Raw genomic sequence first — 22,861 nt, forward strand, 5'->3', positions numbered from 1 at the left:
CCCCTCCACTGACCACACCTGCTGCTGTCAGGGCAGTAGGGTAGGCTGTGCCAGGATGAGATGGGGCTCTGGCCCCTTTTCAGGCCAGGAGCACCCTCCCAGGCCCCACTATGGGAAGCCAGAGGGAACAGTGAAGGAGCAGAGAGGGTGCCCCCAAACCAAAAGGCCAGAGAGCAATATTCCCCCCACCAAGAGAGTGGGGATGCAGCAGGTGCGGGTGCGGCTAAGTGGGACACTAGCCTTGTCCAGGAGGGCATGTGTATATGTGGGCAGGTGGGGGAAGCTGGGAACCCAGGCTGGGGAAAAACTGCCCCCCACTCAGCCCATGGGCGCCCTGCAGCGGCCGGTGTGCTGTGTCGTGTGGTGTGAGGGCTCAGGTGGAAGGTGGGGGTGGCGGCCAGAGGCGGTGGTGATGGGGGGCCTGGGGCAGGGGCAGTGGGAGCGGAGCAAAGCTGTCCAGTCCCAGAAGGAAGCTGCTCCTCCAGGGAGGTCCCTGCTCCTCCTCCGAGGACTCCTGCGAGTCTTCCTCCTCCTCCAGTGTTGTGGGTCTGCCCCTTGGTGTCCTTCCTGGAGTCGTGGTGGTTTTCCAGGTCTTGGCAGCGTCCTTGTTTCTGCTTCCCTTTGGTCGCCCAGAGGTCTCCGGGTGTTGGCAGTTCGCTGGGCTCCTTCGGAGGCTGCTTGCGCGGCCTGCCCTGGCCCCGCTTCCCAGTGACGTCCTTTTCCTGCTTGGAAGCCCAGGGCGGGCTGGACTTCGAGCTCGACTGGCTCATCTTCCCTTCTCTAAGGAGCAGGTGGGAGAGTGACGGCTGGGATGGCCCTTCTTGGAGCCAGCGCCAGAAATAGCCCTGGCTCGGGTCCCAGTTACAGGACTCAGCGGGTTCTTAGGAGTATATTTTATGCCTTTCTGGTTTTCAACTGGAAGCGTTAGTAATGAAGATGAAAGCTTTTCCTGTGGTTTTCTCTTGCATTTAGAAGTTCACTTATGATTACATGTATTTACCTCTTTATTAGAAATGCTCATATTAAATAACACTATAGATCGTCATCATATTGGCATTTTTATAAATTGATGTAAATCCATGTAAACACATATGGAGAGTTTCATAGTTTTTACTTCTGAAAATAATGACTAAATTTACTTAGATTTTACCTTCTACTTTTAACCACTTTAAGAATTTTATAAAATAGCTAAAATAAAAAAATACATTTTAAATACTAATGATATTAGCAATTAAAATGTAAATAATACATTTACATAGGCAAAATAAACTTATTTCATCTCTATTATAGCAATATTTTGTGGTAAGATTATTTTATCTTGATTGAAAAACCTGTAGGAAGGTGGATTTGGAAATTAAGTAGCATTTTATTTTGAAACAAAATAAAATACAGAAAAAAGCACCAAGTACAAATACACAATTCAATGGGTTATCACATTGTGAATGTCCACATATGTAACATCCACGTCAAAAAATAGAAACGTTCCAAGTATTTGAGGAAATCCACCTGTGCTCCCTCCCAGACGTGACTCCCCCTTTCTTTCTCAAAGGGAACCACTATTTTGATTTCTTTTTCTTTTTTTTTTTTTTTTTTTTTTTTTTTTTGAGACGGAGTCTCGCTCTGTCGCCCAGGCTGGAGTGCAGTGGCCGGATCTCAGCTCACTGCAAGCTCCGCCTCCCGGGTTCCCGCCATTCTCCTGCCTCAGCCTCCCGAGTAGCTGGGACTACAGGCGCCGCCACCTCGCCCGGCTAGATTTTTGTATTTTTTTAGTAGAGACGGGGTTTCACCGTGTTAGCCAGGATGGTCTCGATGTCCTGACCTCGTGATCCGCCCGTCTCGGCCTCCAAAAGTGCCACTATTTTGATTTCTAACGCTGTGTGTATTCCAGCTTTACCTGTGTTGGAACTTTAAATAAATAAAAATCCCATGATGGATTGATGGTAGACAAATAGATACAAGATAGATTTGCGTCTCACTTGTTTTACACAATACTGCTTATGCACTTCCTTTATGTTGTTGCTGTGTATTACACTGGGGAGTTAGAACCCATTTTGTTTTAGCGTCGGTGGGCATTTGATTTGTGTTCAGTGTCTGGCGAAGTGAACAATCTTGGATGTGTGTTTGGTACACCTGCACAAGCCTCTCTGTTGTGTGTATACCTAGGAGTGTAATCGTTGGCTCAGACTGGATAATGTTGGTTTCAGGATTCCAGTTCCAATTGTTTTACTAACAGTACAGTTACTGAAAACAGGTTGTCTTAGTCCATTTGGGCTGCTATAACAAAAGACCATAGACCTGGTGGCTAACAAACAGAAATTTGTTTTTCATAGTTCTGGAGGCTGGAAGTCCGAGATCAGGTTGTCAGCATGATCAGGCTCCTGTGAGGGCCCCCTTCCTGGTTTGCCAATGGCTGTCTTCTCCCTGAAAGGATTTTCAGGGCAGAGAGCAGCAAGAGGGAAGCCAGCTCTCTCGTGTCCTGGCACCAATCCCCTTCATGATGGCTCCATTTTGGAAGAACACAAACATTCAGCCTATAGCACCTGTTAAAATGCCTTGACAGTTTATTCTTTAGATTTTGTTTACTAATTATGTAAATCAATTTTATGATTCCCATGTCAAATTTATAACTCAAGGCACAAACAGAAAAGTCTAGCTTTTGCCCCGTCACCTTCACTGTGTTCCTTCCTTCCTCTGAGGCATCACACTCCAAAGGTGGCTCCCACAAGTGCTTCTACTCTATGTATTCAGTCAACAAATTAGCATGATGGAGGTCAGAAATGGGTTTCTATTTCTAAAATGGCTTTTAGAAATGGTGTGGTGTTTACTGCTGAAATTCATGGTGTTCAAAGTATATGGATTAGCTAGATATATTTTAAAGATATTTGCATAATTATATGAATACAGTAGAAAAATACTGAGAGCCAAGTAGCCTAGGAGTGGAGCTGTGAATTGGATCTGTAAGTGGTCCAATATTCGGCCACTGATTTGGAGGATTATTGGCGTCTGAATGTGAAACTTTGGTTAACGGAGTTCCACAATTAGGATATTGTCACAATTAGCCTTAGGTGAAAGTTTTGGGGAAGGTACTATGGACCTCATACAATTTGCAGAACTGAAATAAGACTATTTTATGCCCATTTTGTAATGAGTCTGTATGTGTGGGCAGATTTTCATCTGAGACAAGCTTTTTTTTTTTTCCTTTCCTGAGACGGAGTCTTGCTCTTGTCGCCCAGGCTGGAGTGCAATGTCATGATCTTGGCTCACTGCAACCTCCACCTCCTGGGTTGAAGCGATTCTCCTGCCTCAGCCTTCTGAGTAGCTGGGATTACAGGCGCCCACCACCACGCCCGGCTAATTTTTTGCATTTAGTAGTGATGGAGTTTCACTATGTTGGTCAGGGTGGTCTTGAACTCCTGACCTCAGGTGATCTACCTGCCTCAGCCTCCCAAAGTGCTGGGATTACAGGCGTGAGCCACCGCATCCGGCCAAGACTAGCTTTTAAGTGAAGCCTGTAACACTCACTTGCCTTTCTGTTGGCTACCAACAGTTACCAAAAAGAAATCTTGCTGCTACCACTGCCTGGAATGCCCTCACGAACCCCTTTATCTGGGAAATTCCTACTCATCATTCAAACCACTCAATAAATATACTGTAAATGGAGACTTGTAAAAATGGCAAAAAGAACCCTAATCAATTAATGGAAAGCATGGTGTTAATGTCACTGAATGTTTTATTTATTTATTTTGAGACAGAGTTTCACTCTTGTTGCCCAGGCTGGAGTGCAATGGCATGATCTCGGCTCACTGCAACCTCCACCTCATGGGTTCAAGTGATTCTCCTGCCTCAGCCGCCTGAGCAGCTGGGATTTACAGGCATGTGCCACCACCCCCGGCTAATTTTGTATTTTTTTTAAGTAGAAACGGGGTATCTCCATGTTGGTCAGGTTGGTCTTGAACTCCTGACCTCAGGTGATCCACCCACCTTGGCTTCCCAAAGTGCTGGGATTACAGGTGCGAGCCACCTCGCCCGGCCTGAATGTTTTAATAGTAAAATATGCATCTGAAATCCCTAGGCACAGATTATCTAATCTAATCATCTAATCTAAGGTAATCTAATCTAATCCCAATCAGCTTTAAGGAAATGTTAGCAAAACATAATTAATTGATGTTTATAAACTCTTATTACTGAAAGTTCTACTTATTAGGAACCATCTTATGATAGTGGGCTTTTTAAAGATAAAAATATAGAAATATTACGAGTCACATTTTTATTGTTCCTCAGCAAAATTCATTTCATGAAATTGTTTTGTTTTCAGATCACTCTTTCCCCAGAGGTTAAGATCAAACATCATCAGGCTGTGTCTGTGACATTCTGAGACACAGTTGGAGGGAAGAGAGGGGCTATGTGCTGGGTTTTGGTAGAATTATTGCTAGATGAGAAATTAATTTACTGCCCAATCAGTCCTCCTGACAGCTGATTGACAGGAGCAAACAAATTACCCACAGAAGCAGGGAAGAGAATATTCTGAACAGGGATGCTATCCATGTAGAAGAGGTGGAAAAGGTGTGGGGAGAAAGGATGGCCTGGGCTGAGTGATTGAGGGAGCAGACCAGGGACTTCTGGTTCTAAATTTGGATTTTACTTTCAAATTGAGGGCTTTTAGTTTAGTAATCAGAGCTCAGTGTCAACAAACACAATCTAAAACTAGAAGAGCATTTAAATCAACCTCAAGCATCCCCTCTACTTCTACTTTTCTGTATCACTCTTTGGTGGTAGGACTTGAATTCAAGTCTTCAAGTTCTTTTTCTATAAATTTTTCCACCTCAAACTGAATTTCCCCATTTGCAAATCCAGTTAGAAGACTTCAATTTCCAACTTTTGGACAAACTTTTAACTTACATAAAAGCACTTTTTGTGTCAATATTGCAATCCTTAATTATAAGTGTTAGAGCTAATCATTTACTTATAATCTATAAAATTAGTCCAGGTTTTGAATCAAATTGAATTCTTATTGCAATTACCATCTTAGTCTTTCACAGCTTAATTAACTAAGCAGATTTTAATATATTTTAGTCTATCGTTTCTAAAAATTAACTTTCATGATGTGTTAAGAATCAAATAATTACTGTCAAGTTGCTGCAAAATGAATCATTACCATTTTAATGTAACTACACCAAACAGCAAAAGTTATTGAGTTTTAACGTGCTTCTTAAAAATTTTAGTTATAAAATCCATCAATGCTGACATCTTAATTTTGTTCTACTCCTGAACTGATGCATTTATTTTTATGTAATTATGAGCTGTCAAAGGTCCCTTCCATAACAACAGATTTTATTCGCTTCACTGAACTTAATGAAATCATGCGCATGAGTGAATTTCACAGATATATTTAAATTTGGCACCAGAAATTCTTATTTCTAATGGTGTTTAATATTTCAAAACATGAAGTTTCTTTTAGAAAGCAAATCATATAATCATAAAATAAAAAACACAGTTTAAAAGATACTGAAGATGTTATTTAGCAGATTTTGATAACTGCAGTATGGACCCTAAAGAAAATACTTAGTCCATTCAGTGGTTCCAAAAGCAGCCACTTGCATCAAACATTCCATGAAATTTAGAATCATTTCAAGATTTGGGGGCTCTGAAGAAGGGAGAACTTCAGGAAGCACTACTCCTCTGCCACCTCTCTGGTACCCCATGCTCTATCTCCTTTTTCCCTCTCGGTCCTCCCCTCTCCCAAATTTCTCTCTACTTAGAGTTTCAAATAATTCTTCTTCTCTTGCATAGAATGCCTTCCTCTTTCTCCTGAAACTTCAGCTCCAGCCAGCATCCAGACTCTGAGCCAGGAAGGAACGTAACTTCTACCCTGGAATTTTCCTCTACAGACACATTAAACTTCTCCTCTGAGCGAAACCCTTCATCTCAGCATGATCCATCTCACTGATGGTTTTAGAAAGTTATGGTAATACTTGTTCCTTTTATAATTATAATAGACTTTTTTTTTTATCATCTTTACATTTTCACTTAACTATATAGATTAAGCAGTGAAAACCTTAACAGAAGTGTGGCTTTGTAGATTAATGCTTATTATGTGCTGGAGAATACCCCCACTCCTTCTTCCTTTAAACAATCATCTTGTATTGACAACTTAAGGAAAGTGTATGGGATTTATTTTTGCCACTTGTGCATAGGCTATCACTTCCTTTTTTTTTTTTTTTTTTTGCTATGAGAATGCTGTATTAGACAAAACTGCATACTATGAAAATGCTTTGAAATGCAACAGGAGGAGATATGAAGACACAAAGAACAAGTGTGTAGTGACACATGGCTGTCAGAACACACTAAAAAATCCACGCGGCTTCCCCTCTTTACCTAGAAAAGGAAGGCTCTAAGTAATTCACCTCCTCCTCAGCAGGAGGAAGTATTTATTCTTGCTAAATGTAAGATTGTTATTACACCTATAATTTCTATCCTATTTAAAGTTTATTTTATATCTAATAAGAACTTTGAATTGTGATAAGTATTTAATGTTTCTGGGCACTTTTGAGTTTGAGTGAAGTACAGGGCAAAGAATGTATTGAACTCAGAGGAAAAAGCCTAATTTTCTTCAGCCTAGCTCTGCCACTAAAATGTTGAGTCCTGCATTTCTCTGAACTATGGTACCCAATAAGAGAATTGAACTAGAATAAGGCTCTAAAGACTAGACTTCAGTAGTCTTTGAGATTTTTAAACTTATAAAGAAAATTTTGTGAAAGTCTGCATTATCTGGACAGGGTCTGTAACCTTCATAAGATTCTTTAAAAAATTCCTTTTTTTTTTTTTTTAGAGATGGAGTCTCGCTCTGTCAGCCAGGCTGGAGTGCAGTGATGCAATCTCAGCTCACTGCAAGCTCCGCCTCCCAGGTTCACGCCATTCTCCTGCCTCAGCCTCCTGAGTAGCTGGGACTACAGGCGCCCGCCACCATGCCAGGCTAATTTTTTTGTATTTGTAGTAGAGATGGGGTTTCACCTTGTTAGCCAGAACGGTCTTGATCTCCTGATCTCGTGATCTACCTGCCTCAGCCTCCCAAAGTGCTGGGATTACAGGTGTGAACCACCGCGCCCAGCCAAAAAATTCCTTTATTTTAAAGTAACTTCATATTCACTGTGTCAGATTCTTTTTCAGGTATCTTTGCATTATAACAGTCACTTCTGAAAACTGTATTAAAGGCTTTGAAGCCTCTTAACTGGGGTGGAAATTTGGGAGGTCATATGGTTTAGCATACTAGAACATATAGACATTCAAAAATATTAAAAATATTTTATGAATGTATACAAAATGTTATTAAATATACTGAGAATCTGGCAGTAAATATGGTAGGAGACAAATACCTGTCAGTTGTTATTTCAGTCTGCATGTGAGAATCACTTTTACATACATATAAATTCATAACATGAAATAACTTGAATTAGAAGTCACAGAGTTTCTTGGTTATGGGGTTTTAAGCTATGACTTTCTGCAATATATAACATGTATATTCAGTTAACCTAAAATTTTTTTTTTTTTTTGGAAACAGAGTCTCGCTCTGTCACCTAGGCTAGAGTGCAGTGGTGTGATCTTGGCTCACTGCAACCTCTATCTCCTGGGTTCAAGCGATTCTCCTGCCTCAGCCTCCTGAGTAGCTGGGATTGCAGGTGCCCACCACCACACCCGGCTAATTTTTGTATTTTTAGTAGAGACAGGGTTTCACCATGTTGGTCAGGCTGGTCTTGAACTCCTGACCTTGTTATCTGCCTGCCTTGGCCTCCCAAAGTGCTGGGATTACAGGCGTGAGCCACCACACCTGGCCCAATTCAGTGAACCTAAAATTTCTTCACCATGAATTGTCATGAATAGTTTTCAAAACTAACATAATTTTATATTGAAACTATAAAGTTTTATTACCTTAATGATGAAATAAACTGACCTTTTTCAAATTCTTAATTTATGTTATAAAGTTTACTCAGTGCTCATTTGTTGTTTTTGAAAAAAAAATTAAAATGCTTTAAAATAATCCATAACAAAATAATTATTTTTTTTAGGTGGGAAAAAATAGGTGTAATATGGTTTTACTGTTCAATTTATTGGCTTAAATTTGAGTGATTTAAAGCAAATTGCCCAGGCGTGTGGCTCACACCTGTAATCCCAGCACTTTAGGAGGCTGAGGCAGGAGGATCACTTGAGGCCAGGAGTTTCAGACCAGCCTCGGCAACAAAGTGAGACCCCTATCTGTATTAAAACAAAAGCAAAACAAAACAAAAAATCTAGTTCACATACTTTGAAAGCATTTTAACCTCGATTTTATATTTATTGTCAATTAAATACAATTAAGCAGACAGTCAAGTGGTACCTACTGCTACATGTTGTAAAACTGTCAGAAGAGAAAAAACAAAAACATTCTATGTGGGAAATTTCTCAAAGCTGAGTTTAACCACTCACTTTGGAGAATAAGCAAATGAAAGGTAGTATCAGATTTCCAATGAGAAGTTCTTAAAAGAATATAGTTGGGCCAGGCGCAGTGGCTCACGCCTGTAATCCCAGCACTTTGGGAGGCCGGGGAGGGTGGATCACGAGGTCAGGAGATCAAGACTATCCTGGCCAACATGGTGAAACCCCGTCTCTACTAAAAATAAAAAATTAGCAGCTGGGCATGGTGGCAGGCGCCTGTAGTCCCAGCTACTTGGGAGGCTGAAGCAGAGAATCACTTGAAACCCGGGAGGTGGAGGTTGCAGTGAGCCGAGATCACACCGTTGCACTACAGCCTGGGCGACAGAGCAAGACTCCGTCTCAAAAAAAAAAAAAAAAAAAAATCCACAAGTGTAAGAAAATGTCTTTTTTTGTTTTTGTTTTTGTTTTTGTTTTTATGTGGTGGTGCCTTCTGCTCAGGCTAAACAATAAAGTAACATTTGGATTTAGGAGCCATGTTGTTACTGATCCTATTTTCTTTGCCTTTATTTTTGTTTATCTATTTGATTTGAAAAGTTAGCTCACAAATTTTCAATTTTTGCATCTTAAAATTTTGTATTTAAGTTGATTTATTTTACTACCATTGCTTAGGATTTGATGTTTGAGTTTATTAACTTTTTTTAATCTTGGGCATTCAGGTCCTAATATTTTTTCCATTTTAATCATAATATTTTCATGAACGTACTGATTTTTGGAAGTACATTATTAATTATTTGAAAAAGAATTAAAAGTTCCTAAATCTGTAATTTTTTATAATTTTGTTGGTTATTGGAACTTTAATTTGACTACTTTTGGGTTAGGTACTGAGGTCTGCATAATAAGTGCTTAATATTTGTGGGGAATTATTTTGTGGCTAGTTCTTAGTCAATCTTTGTGACTTCTATGTTTCCTTAGAAATTGTGGTTTCTGAGGTCAGGAGATAGAGACCATCCTGGCTAACATGTCTCTACTAAAATACAAAAAAAAAAAAAAAACAAAATTAGCCGGGCGCAGTGGCTTGCGCCTGTAGTCCCAGCTACTCGGGAGGCTGAGGCAGGAGAATGGCGAGAACCCCGGGAGGCGGAGCTTGCAGTGAGCTGAGATCCGGCCACTCACTCCAGCCTGGGCGACAGAGCGAGACTCTGTCTCAAAAAAGAAAAAAAAGAAAAAAAAAGAAAGTGTGGTTTCAGGGCTCTCTATATAAGACTATCATGTTAAAAATATAATCGCATCATTCAACTCTATATCCTCAGTAGTATTCACTTTTGCTTGTTAAGTTCATTTTCACTGAAGTTGTATTGAAATACATTTTTCAGTTTTTTTTCTTTATCCTTTATTGGTAGGTTTTGGTAGGGTCAGGATTGCTATATCTTTTTGGTAAGATTTTCCTCTGTTATAAATCTCCTTATAGCTAACAATATTTTCGTCTCAAGTTTTATGTTATTTTAAATTAACATTGATACAATGGTTTTGTTGGTGATGGTATTGGCTTGTTGAATATTTTCGGCTTTTGTTAGCGCCTTATCTTTCTCTCTCTCAATGTTTCAGGTCGTCTTTGTAAATATCATTAGCAGAGTTTAAAAAACAAAACAAAACAAAACAAAACAAAAAAACCTGGCCAGGCACGGTGGCTCACACCAGTAATCCCAGCACTTTGGGAGGCCGAGGCGGGCGGATCACGAGGTCAGGAGATCAAGACCATCCTGGCTAAAACGGTGAAATCCCATCTCTACTAAAAATACAAAAAATTAGCTGGGTATGGTGGCGGGCACCTGTAGTCCCAGCTACTCGGGAGGCTGAGGCAGGATTCGGAGCTTGCAGTGAGCCGAGATCGCGCCACTGCACTCCAGCCTGGGCGATCTTCAGAAAGAAAAACAAAAACCTGACTTTTACTGGGAAATTGAATCTATTTCTATACTCTGATTATTAATATACTTACATTTATTTTCACTATTTTGTTTTGTGTTTTCCACTTACATTGATTTATTTTATGTTGGAATAATTGTGTTTCCTTCGTCTATAACATATCTGTTTCCATTATTTTAGCACTTACCTTTCAATTTTCAAAATGCTTACTGAATAGAGTCTAAACCTAATCAAAATATCTACCCTTCTTTTGTAAAAAAACAAGAACTTAAAGTATTTTAGGTCACAATCACTCCTGCCAATACCCTTTTCTCAATTATTCTATATTCACTTTAAAAAAATACCCTGTAGTTGTTGTTATTGATAGTCAGTGATTATCTAAACTCATAAACAGATCAATCAGTAGCTTTGCATTCCAAGCCTTTCTTTTGGGTTTCATTCACTTCCTGCTGAAGAACAACCTTTCGTATTTGTTTCTGGGAATATCTGTGAGTGATAAATTCTCTTTGTATTTGATTTATCTGAAAGTGTCTTCACTCAGTTTCACAGTTGGATAATTATCACTTGAGTTTAATGATGCTAAGTTGGCTCTTGTCTTCCCTAAGCATTTTGAAAATTATTTTCCTCCTTTTTGACATCTACTATTAATGAGGAATATAATTACAAGTTATAATCTATTTGTAGATAATCTGTGCTTTCTTTACTTACTGCAATTTGAACTTTATTTTTGTCTTTAGTGTTATGCATTTTGTGACATTCTATTTAATGGTGGAGATTGTATTTATTTTATTGCTTGAAACTCATCGTGTTCATCTTGCACCAAATTGGGAGCTGGACTTGAACCCCTGCAGAAAACTAGATGCCTCAGAGGGTTACACTAGCTGTAAAAAAGGGACTTGAAAACATAATAAACATTTATACTAATTCTTCTCCCAGGAAATGCTCATTTCAGCATTATTATCCTTCATTTTGAATAAGATTAGTTTCAGCAAGGTCAGTGACCTTGCCTTAAGTCACACAGTTAATGCATGGCTGGGTCCAGCTTTGTTTCATATCAAAGCCTGTGATCTTCCTTTGCTGCATTGATTCCCTGTGCATTATATAGTTCTCTGTGTCCACATTTCCCCCTAGGGGAAGTTTCCCCAACAAAAGAAGGACCAGTCTCAGGAAGATAATTTTTCCAGTAAAAGCGAAGTCTGCTTTGAACTAGGGAGGGAGTAGGGGATAGCTTGGCCTTCAATGTACAGTTCTATGAGTTTTGACATTTGGATAATATTCAAATCCCTGTTCAGATGTGGAATGTTACCACCACCCCCAGAAAACTCCCTTGTGTGCCTACCCCTCATAGGCAACCATTGTTCTGAGTTTTTCTATTAAGGCTTAGTTTTCTTATTTTAGCAGTTTATATAAATGGAATCTACACAGTGTCCGTTGTTTTGACTAAGCCTTCTGTCACTCAGCATAAGGCATCTGAGATTCCTTCATGCTGTTTGTATGTTAGAAGCTTGTCCTTTTTTATTGAATAATATTTCATTGAATTAATAGAACACAATTCTATGAGAATTGCTAAGCCATGGGATGTATGTTTAATTTTATAAGAAACTACCCTATATTTTTTTCCAGAGGGTTTTACTATTTTACATTCCTGCTTACAATGCATGAGAGTTCTGATTCTTCTCATCCTCACCAATATTTAGTGTTGTCAGTCTTTTTAAATTTTAAGCAGTCTAATTTATATATCTCATTATAGTTTCATTTGCATTTCTCTGATGACTAATGATGCCCAACAATTTTTCATGTGCTTATTGGTCATTTATGTATGATGCTTTGTGAAGTGTCTATTCAAGTCTTTGCCACATTTTTTAGGCTGTTTATCTTTTTATTACTGAACTGAAGAAACTCTTTATGTAGCTCATCTTTGTTAGATAAAGGAGTATTTCCTCCCAATCTGTAGCTTTCTTATTCAAGTTTTTAAAGTTTCTATTTTTGAGCAGATTTTTTTTTCATTTTGAGAAAGTATTTTGTGGTTTTTAATTTTGGTCTTCCACTAAAGAATGCTTCGCCTGCCCCATGTCATGAAGACATCCTATTATGTTTTGTTTTAGAAGCTATACTGTTTTAGCTTTATTTTTCAGTCTATAGTCCATTTTGAGTTTGTTTCTGTTTGGTCTGAGGTAGGTGTCATGGCTCTTTTTTTTCTCCCTATGGACATTCAGTTTTACCAGCTCTGCTTGTTGTAAAGATTTTCTTCTATTTCATTGCTTGGGTGGCTTTCTTAGAAATCAAAAGTCAGTAGAGACATGGGTTTGTTTCTGGGCCTTCTTTTCTGTTCCACTGATCTGCTTGTCAATCCTCTGCCCGTATCACCTAATATCTTGATTCCTACATCAATCCTCTGCCCGTATCACCTAATATCTTGATTCCTACAGCTGTGTTACAAGTCTTGGAACCAAATAGTACAAGTCTGCCCACTTTGTTTTTCTTTTTAAAGATTGCTTTGTATATACTAGATTTCTACATGCTAGATGGTTTTATAGTACTTTTAGAATCAGTTTGTGAATTTCCCTACAAAAATGAAAAATGCCAGGCAAGATTCTTATTTGGATCGCATACAATATAATTAAGATTTAAAATTCACTACAATAGCAATAAAGGCACCAATAAGTGGAACTTGACAAACTGATTGTACTTCAAATGTAAAGAACCACGGGAAACCAAGACAAATTGAAGAAGAAAAAATGAGGTTCATCAAATCAAATATTAACACTTGTTTTAACAATAGTATTGTGTTATAGCTAAGGAGACCATAAATAGCTCTAAAAGTATATGAAAATATATGATGGAAGAACATAACACAGCAGTGAAGAAATCTAGACTCTTCAACAGATTGTGCTGAGGCAGCTGACTTGTTACACGAAAACAAGTTAAAATAGATTCTATTCTTACCTCAAATTCTGTGCTAAAATAAATACCAAACGGTCTGTGATCCAAATGTAGATACAAAAATGTAAAGTATTTTGAGGAAAATAGCCGAATAAGCTTGATGACTTTGTGATAGCAAATATTTCCTTAAATGAGACATAAAATTACAATTCATAGAAGACAATGGCCATGAATTTGACTACATTTACGATGAACATTTCTGTGAGTCAAAAGATACCATAAAATGTAAATAATGCTATGCATTATTGTAATTAATGCATAAATTACAAATAGTTATTATCTGGAAGATGTGGATAATGCCTCTAAAATTAGCCAAAGTAACTACAAAAAGGCAAACAGTACAACTGACAAATGGACACAATAGATTATGGTAGGTTGTCTCCAAGGGTGGCCACCATCAATTCCCGCCTTCCCTCTTCATGTGCCTGCTGCTCCACTCACTGAGATGTGAGCCCTATTTTTTTCCCCTTGAACCTAGGCTGGCTTTATGCATTGCCTTAACCAATAAAATACACCATCAGCAATGATAGTGAATAAGCAATTGGCAGAAAAGGAAATAAAAAAGGCCAATAAAATGAAAATATGCTCAACCTCACAATAATCAGAAAAATGAAGATGGAATACCTAATGATGTCATTTCACACACATTGGACAGGTACATTTATAAAGTCTGACAATATGAAATGATGGTGACGGTGTTATATACTGCTGAGGGAAAACGAACTTGGTCCAGACACATTAGAGAACAAGTTTGGAATATCCATACAAAATGAAGATGAACATTTGTTCACACTCAGCAATTCCTGTTCTTTGCATATGCCCTGGAGTAATGGAAACATGCATGAGAATGTTTAGCTTGACATTGTTTATTAAAGTGAAAAATTGGAAATGAACTAAATGTTTATCATCTGGATAAAACACATTTGTGGTGCTTTTATACAAATAAAAAAGTGACATGTAGAATAATCACTTCCTTTTATAGAATGCTTTTACAGCTGCTGGGTGCAATTCAAAGTTGTTTTCATGTATTATTTTATTTTATCCTCATCATACCTCTAGGAGTACTAATCATTGTCATTATCATCATCTTTGTCCTCATTTTACAGAGAAGTGAGTGAGAGAGCTGAGATATGACTTCAGGAATCCATATTCTTACTAATTACATTATGCTGGTTTTGGAGAATTGTAGAGGACCTCTGAGGAATCTTCCCGAGGAATGCTCTTTGCAAAGCTTTGCTCCAGAGGTGGCTAGATGAGGGCACACCCCTGTTCTTGCCTTCCTGGCCTCCTGTTAATACACAGTCTCTCAGATCAAGATTGATTCCTCGGGTACATATGTGAGAAAAGGCCGATATGCGTACAGACAAGAGAATGGTAGCTTACTTGGGATGATAAACGGCTTGTTATATAAAATTCTTAAGGGTTGTAAATTAACATTGCACACTCTGAAAAAAATGTAATTTTATTAAATTAAAGGAATAACATAGACTCTTGAGTGTAAGAAGAGACAATAGACTTAATACTAACAACCTTAATAATATATTGGCTTGTTGTAGAGGTTCAATGAAATTGTTTATTTATCAATTGCCTGGTGCATGGTAGGCATTTGATAAACATTCTCATCTTTAAATTTTCTGTTTACTTTTGTCTACGTTAACACCTCAATAACCCATGGACTTTCATAGAAAAGCCCTTGAGGTCTGAATTTATGAATTTGTATGTGCTGATTTCAGCATGTTCTAAGTATACAGGCAAAGAAACAAGAAATAATAATGGTTTTGAGTAGCTGTGCAAAATCAGCAGCCAGAAAGATGTCTAAGAACAAGTAAAAGTTTATTAATAAGTAGGGGAAAGTGGAGGTCACTTATTGGCCAAGACCAAGTAAGTTTCAGAGATAGTGACTAATTTCTATCGGCAGTATACCCTTGAAAACAGTCATGAATTTCTATCACCTTGATAGATATTTGTTTCTGTTTCAGATGATGGAGAACAGCTCTGAACAAAACAAAAACCTCAGCCACCACGAAGCTCAGTGACAGACAATAAACACACACATAGGTAAAATATATGTCATGTCACTATTGAGAGAGAGGGTGACAGGTGTCTTGCTGGAAAATAAAACAGGAAAAGGTGTTATAGTGTAAGGATGGTGCCAGGAGTCACGACGGAAAATTAGGTAGGAAGGTTCCATGGAGAAGTGGCATTTGAGTAAAGACCTGAGGGGTGGGTGAGAGTGAGAGAAACACAATTTCTGAGGAGAGAGAATAACAAATACAGAAGAAATCCTGTTAGTTCCAGGAACAGCAAGAGGTCAGTTTGCTTGACTGCAGTTTCCACAAAGTGAGTGGAGAGGTGGACGTCTCAATCATGCACCACTTTGCTAGCCACTGAAAAGACATTGACTTGTTTCTGAGTGAGATGAAAAACCATGGAATGATACCTCATGGACTGGATTGCATTCCTTCCAAATTTGTATGTGGAAGCTCTAGCCCCCAGAGTGAATGCATTTGGAGGTCAAGCCTTTGGAGAGATAATTAAAGTTACATGAGGTCCTACGATTTGAGCCCTAATCCAATGGGACTGGAGCCCTTATTAAAAGAGGTTGAGACATGTGAGAGACCGCAGGGATTCACGTGCTCAGAGGAGACCATGTGAGGACACAGGTGGCCACTTGCAAGCCAAGGAGACAGGCCTCGAGATAAACCAAACCTGCTGGCACCTCGACATTGGACTTTCAGCCTTCAGAACTGTGAGGTAATGTTTTACTTGTTTAAGCCACCCAGGCTGTGGTATATTGTTATGGCAGTTCTAGCTGATGTATACAGATACCGAGAAGCTGGTGTAATCTAGCTTAATTTTTTAAAATGGCACTCCGACTGCCTTCTAGGGAAAAGAGTGCAATGATAGGAGTAAGGTGGCAGAAGTTTATTGCAATGGTCCAGGTGGGAGGGAACAGTGGCTTGGGCAGAAGTGGTAGTCACTGTGGAGGAGTCAGCAGTTAAGGCTACTTTTTACAGTTGGTGCAGTCTGGTGATGGGTTGGACGTAGGGTAAGAGAAAAACAGCAGAGCTGAGGAGAATTGCAAATTTTGGCCCCCAAACAAATGATTGTCTGGAAAAGCAAAGTTTAAGGGGACAGATGAGGAGTTTGGTTTTTGGACATGCTAAATTTGAGTCAACACAGAAGTGTCAAGTAAGTAGTTAGATAGATAAGTCAGGAATTGAAAGGAGAGGCTGGAGATAGAAAGATGGACATTTTAAGCCATGACACTGGATTGGATCAATAAGAGATGGGCAGAAGTTAGAGGGAGAAGAGGCTGAAAGTCTAAGCCAGAGGCCACTGGTGAACACCAATATTTAGAGTCTGGGGACATGAGGAGAGAGAGGCAAGTGCTGTGAAAGAAATAGCTGGTGAAATGGAGGGAAAATTAGGAGAGGGTACTCAGGGCTGTATCCTAGAGCTACATGAACATGGTGTCTTTTGGATCAGGGAGTCATCAACCGGAGTGAGTTACATTGAAAAGTCAGTGAGATTATAGCCTGGAATTGGCCACTGGATTTAGCTTCATGGAAGTCATTGCAGATTAGTGGAGTGGTGAAGGCAAATGTCCAATTAGAATAATTTCGAGAGAAAATAAAATGAAAAGAATGAGAGATAATGTATATTAATAATTTTTTCCAAGAAATTTGCTGTAAATGGCACTGGATAAATGAGATGATAGGAAGAAAAGGAAAAGACTCAAGAATAATTTTAAGATAAGAAAAATAATGGATTATTTTCGCTATAAATCCAGCAAAAAAATAATAACAACAAAAGACTAAGGTACATGTATCAGTTGATGAGAACTGTCTTTAGAAGACGGAAGACTAAACTCAAAATTCAGAGAATTTGCAATAACAACAAAAGACTAAGGTACATGTACCAGTTGGTGAGAGGTGTCTTTAGAAGATGGAAGACTGAACTCAAAATTCAGAGAATTCGCAAACACTCGATGGTGAGAGGCTGGAAATTGGTTACTAATCATCAGAATTAGGCAGGCCTGGGCTGAAGCTGAGACTCTGCCTCTTTTAGCCTTAAGTAATTTGTTAATCTCTTTACCCCTAAATTTTCCTTCTTTGTAAAATGGCTGTTGTGAGCACTGAATTAGAGAATGCATGTAGATACCTAGTCTCCGGCATACAGTAAGTCCTCCATAAATGCTGTTTGCTTTTATGAGTGCCTCTTTCTAAATGAGATAAAAATAGAAACAGCATGTTTTAGGGGGAAGCTTTGGTCATTCACTAGAGGAAGGTAAGATCAGTATTAGTTGAAAATCACTAGTAAGAGAGAGGGCTTGAAGGAAGCGGGTTCTGGCCCCACAGCACATTGCCAGCAGAGAACTGAGCCACGGCAGGAACCCAGCAGAAGTCATCTGGAAAGTCGTACTAGGAAATGGTAGGAAAAAGTGGGTTTTGGCTAAGGAGCGCTCTAAGAAGGGCGGTGGAGGCAGCCCCTTGGCGCTCCTGACGAAAAGGCACCACCCCGGAAACTAAAGAGCCGCCCCGCAACAGACAGGAAGAAGAACCCCAGACCCGGGGCCCAGACTCACCCACAGTGGCAGAAACGGATTCCTCGAGCTTTCTTGATTGGCTGGCTGTAGAATGATTTTAGCCACTGAGAGTGAATTTTATGGACCTGAAGAAAGATGCCATTTTCTCTGAGGGGCTTGTCGGGAAGAGCAAGCTTCAAGGGTGAGGAATTTATGTCTTGGAGCATGTGTGTTCATAGATAGAATTTGAGTCCCATTGATATGATAGGTACACATGTAAACCCCTCAGATATGAGATATATATCATCTTCTGCTACGTAAATTATATATTCCTGTGATATGTATTCATACATATCAATATATATTCATATATGTATTTATTATAGGTCTCTCCAGAATTCGTTGCAGTTTGGGGTAGAGCACGTTTTTCAACTTCAATGTTGATGAGATCGAGCTAGAGCTGGCAATAGGCAGCTTCCTAGGGGGTTCCCATCTACTATACTACATTGACTTGTAAAATTCTCCTGGCTCGAAGGCCTTTCCACGTCTGTGCTCCCGGTAAAACTCTCTCTTTGTCAAGCTCTTCTCAGCTCCCCATCCTCGATGAGGTCATTTTTGATTCCTCTAGTTCTTGCTGAGGGTATTTTCTCTAAGATAGTCATAATTATTTGCATCATGTGATTTCATTGTCACATGCCATTATATATTTAAAAAATCATTTAATCACTTTTAGTATACTACTTGCTTCTTTTGGTGTGTTCATCTAGCTAGGTTTGAATTCCCTGAGAATAGTGGTCATGTCTTAACTTTGCTTTGTATTCTTAACTGTATTGAGACAATAAATGGTTAAAGCTTTGGTTAGGTAATTGGCTTATGTGAAACAGAAAATATATTGTACATGATCTCTAGCATAAATTATGCAGCTAAATCTTTGCTTTAAGAAATAATTTGTTTCAACACTTCTAAAAATAAACTTTTAAAGAGAAATGATTATCATGTTGATATTATAGATGTGTTTTACTGAAATATTTTTCATGTTGCTTTATAAAATAAATCCCACATAGGAACTGGAAATTTTTTTCTGAACAAATGTCAACAAAACATTTCTAGTAATTAGAGTACTATTCTATTCTGAGAAACAGCACACAGATTCAAACATGAGACATCAAGATAGAGTGGTATCTGGTGGAATGGTATCTGAGTCAGCCTTCCCTGTGATTTGTACGAGAGTGGTAATTTCTTTTTTTTTCTTTTTTTTTTTGAGACACAGTCTCGCACAGTCTCCCAGGCTGGAGTGCAGTGGCGTGATCTTGGCTCACTGCCACCTCCGCCTCCCAGATTCAAGCAATTCTCCTGCCTCAGCCTCTCAAATAGCTGGGACTACAGGTGCACGCCACCAGGCCCAGTTAATTTTTGTATTTTTAGTAGAGATGGGGTTTCACAATGTTGGCCAGGATGACCTCGATCTCTTGACTTCGTGATCCACCCACTTCAGCCACCCAGAGTGTTGGGATTACAGGCGTGAGCCACCGGCACCTGGCCAAGAGTGGTAATTTCAATAATTCAAATTATTTAATTAAATTTTTCATGATTCTCAAATTTCCTCAACATTTTAAGGTCGTTTCCAAATTTAAGACATTTGTTATCGTTTCCCTATTTCTCTCCATATGTGTTTTTCCAGACATATGAGAATTCTGTTGTGAATCTCTTCAAGAAAGATAATAAGTAACACAGAGGTTCCAAATAAGCGCTTCCTTGCTGAGCGGTTTGATCATTCACTCGACAGTCATTTATTGAATGCTGCTGTGGGCCAGATGGGATGATGCACATGATGGAGAAGGCGAAGTCCCCAGTGTCAGCAAATTCATTTAATAAATGAATTAAAGGTTTTCAAAGATGGAAAAACAACCCTTCGTTAATTGGTAGTGTCAGGGAGAGTTCACAATTTTACTTATGGTTTCTGTGTTATGAATTATTAACAATTCAGCTGTAGGCAAGTTCTAAAATTATGTTACTCGTTCTCTAATTTCTCTGTTTTGGGCCTTCTTTAAAATAGTAAGATACTTTCCCTACATAGTTCTGTTATGAACTGTTTTTATGCTTAGCACTTCTGGCACCAACCAATCAATAACAACCATATCTCTGAATTTTGGAACATCAATTGTATGCCCTATATTTTCTTTTCTTTTCTTTTTTAAGATGGAGTTTTGCTCTTGTTGCCCAGGCTGGAGTGCAATGGCACAATCTTGGCCCACCACAACCTCCGCCTCCCAGGTTCAAGCGATTCTCCTGCCTCAGCCTCCCGAGTAGCTGGGACTACAGGCGCCCGCCACCACACCTGGCTATTTTTTGTATTTTTTTTTTTAGCAGAGACAGGGTTTCACCGGGTTAGCCAGGATGGTCTTGATCTCCTGACCTCGTGATCTACCCGCCTCGGGCTCCCAAAGTGCTGGGATTACAGGCCTGAGCCACCGCGCCCTGCCAAAGTAAGTCTTTAATTTTGCTTGTCAATTTCCAGATTTATCCCAGGGTCCAACAAATACCTAATTTAACTTGAATACTAGTAAAGTTTTTCTGTAGGTATTACTGTGTCTCCTTGCATGTGTTTTGCTGTTTGGAAAGTTTTCTGTCATGATTCCCATGGAGGTCATGATTCCCACCTCCCATGGAGGTGAGGAGGTCCCCAATTTCACCTGGATTTAAATGATTTAATAGGATACGACTGGATGTGCTCAAATAGTTTGAACAATATGTATTGTGCTACCCGATGTGCCTCTATTAAATCAAGAATTCAAGGTAATAAGTATGCCACTGTTGTATGTTCACTTTCATTAAAATCTATCTCTAGGCAATTCATCTTTATTAATTTGTGACTTCCCCCCCGCAGAAAATGGCCAAAATTCAGACTCCCTGCCTTCTGTAGAATAAACACCTAGTAGCTCTTTTGACAGCAGTCTTCATTCACCTTGCAGTGGAATGTCTTTTTCTTTGTATCTTTATCATTATTTAATATTTATTGTATTCATGTTTATAATTCACATACATTGTAGAAATTGTATAAATTTTAAAAATAAAGTATAAAATAAATTGTAATCCCAGTACCTGTAACATTTTAATGTACTTTTGCACCTTCTTTTTTTCTATGCCTTTAAGATGGTCTTTATTAAAATTTCCTGTTCAACTACTCAGCTGTAAGAAGGAATGAAATAATAGCATTCACAGCAACCTGGATGGAGCTAGAGATCATTATTCTAAATAAAGTAACTCAGGAATGGAAACCAAACATCATATATTCTCACTTATAAGTGAGAACTACGTTATGAGGTTGCAAAGGCATAAGCATGATACATTGGACTTGAGGACTGGAAGGGTGGGATTGGGGTGAGGGATAAGAGATTACACATTGGGTAGTGTACACTGCTTGGTTGATGGTGCACCAAAATCTCAGAAATCACCATTAAAGAACTTATTCATGTAACCAAACAACATCTGTTTCCCAAAAACCTATTGAAATAATAAGAAGAAAAAGAAAAGCCAATTCCCAGTCAGCATTCCATCTTGCCAAATGACCAGTGTCATTCTGGAGAAAGCAAAAAATCACTTGGTAAAGTTAAATCCAGGTACAATAAAACTCCTTTGTTCCCTGTGTGTATTGAAACATTGCTATTTCCCTTCACACTCCATGGTTCTCTATCTATACCTGCCCTAAATTTTTGAAGGTTAAAATCACTGGAGTCACACAGGCAGTAACTTTGGGGGTTCCGTTGTCCATTTGTGCATTGGAAAATATGTAAAGCCATTTTCCTATTGAAATGTGGCATTATCTTTGGGCAGGTAACTGTCTCCACAAGCTTCTTGGCTTTCCTAAGGACAGCCAACCCCAATCCAGCTCCAGTGTCTTCATTCACAAGTCTTCATTCAACTGTCAACACTAAATGTATACCTTCCAAATACTTACTGGATGTTGTTTTTTTGTCTCCAATATTCATCAACTCTTGATTGTAAAAATGACAGACCTTGTCTTATGTGCACGATATTCTAAAATAGCCCTTAAACCATGTCAGATCATTAGAGGGCTTGTGGTTCTCTGTTCTGTGTTGGCTCTTGTAGAATTAAATTTACTGAACTCAAAATCAATTTGATGCCATCAGACCATGAGGATTGTCAGAATAAATACCCTATGAAAACCCATCATTTTATCCATTATAATGTCTCTGAGAGCATAGTTCTTACACAATCATGTTATTTTTATGAAGGACTCAGAAACAGCTGTATTTCTCTGCAGCTGGTTTGTATATTTACCTTGTGAAGTTTACGAGTTGTTTATCTGGGAAAGGTTTCCTTTCTAGGCTGGATGCTAAAGCTTTGTGCAGAATAATGTCAGGATCTCCGTTGTCTACTTGTACATTAGAAAAGCTGCAAATAATTGTCTTAATAAAATTTTGCTTCGCCTTTGGGCTTCACTCTGTTTTGTCCTATTTTCCCACTCTTATTTTTCTTCATATCATTTTGTGATATTATAAGCCTTTCATTATATGCATCTTATAAGCTTTATTGAAAGGCTTTTGAAGTCAGGTTTTTTAGATAACTAATTTAAACCTTGATTTCAAGATAATTTCTTTTTTAAAAAATGACACATAATTGGAAACCTAATAACTCCATGGAATTTGGTTTCAGAGTGTTGCTTTCATTTTTCATACTTTTATGAGTATTTTTGAGAGTAAATGTGTAGGATGGATTTCAGTTTTCTAACACCATGAATATGATTTGAAATTTATAGTCTTGGCAGATGTTTCACACATGAACACTTCCACCCACAAATAATATAGTCCTAGAGTTTGAAAGAACTCCTCATTTCACAGAAGTTGAATTACTGGCCTTAGGGGGCTTGACTAAGGTACCTTGGTTTTTGGCAGGGGTAGAATTAGAGCCTTGGTCATTTGACTTCAGCTTACTCCCCTTCCGTTGAGTTCTGTTTTCAGTAACTATCAGTTCCATTCCACAAATATTTCATAAATACTTGATATATCATGCTAAGCACCCAAAGTTCCCGATCCC

At 38.7% G+C, this 22,861-nt stretch overlaps 1 pseudogene; it reads right to left on the minus strand.

Annotated features, from left to right (window-relative positions):
* Positions 1-373: 373 nt before the first annotated feature.
* LOC117096378 lies at positions 374-770 on the minus strand (annotated as a pseudogene).
* Positions 771-22,861: the final 22,091 nt, after the last annotated feature.

The sequence above is a fragment of the Trachypithecus francoisi genome, unplaced genomic scaffold (genome assembly GCF_009764315.1).
Source record: "Trachypithecus francoisi isolate TF-2019V2 unplaced genomic scaffold, Tfra_2.0 Contig01461, whole genome shotgun sequence".
NCBI lineage: Eukaryota > Metazoa > Chordata > Mammalia > Primates > Cercopithecidae > Trachypithecus > Trachypithecus francoisi.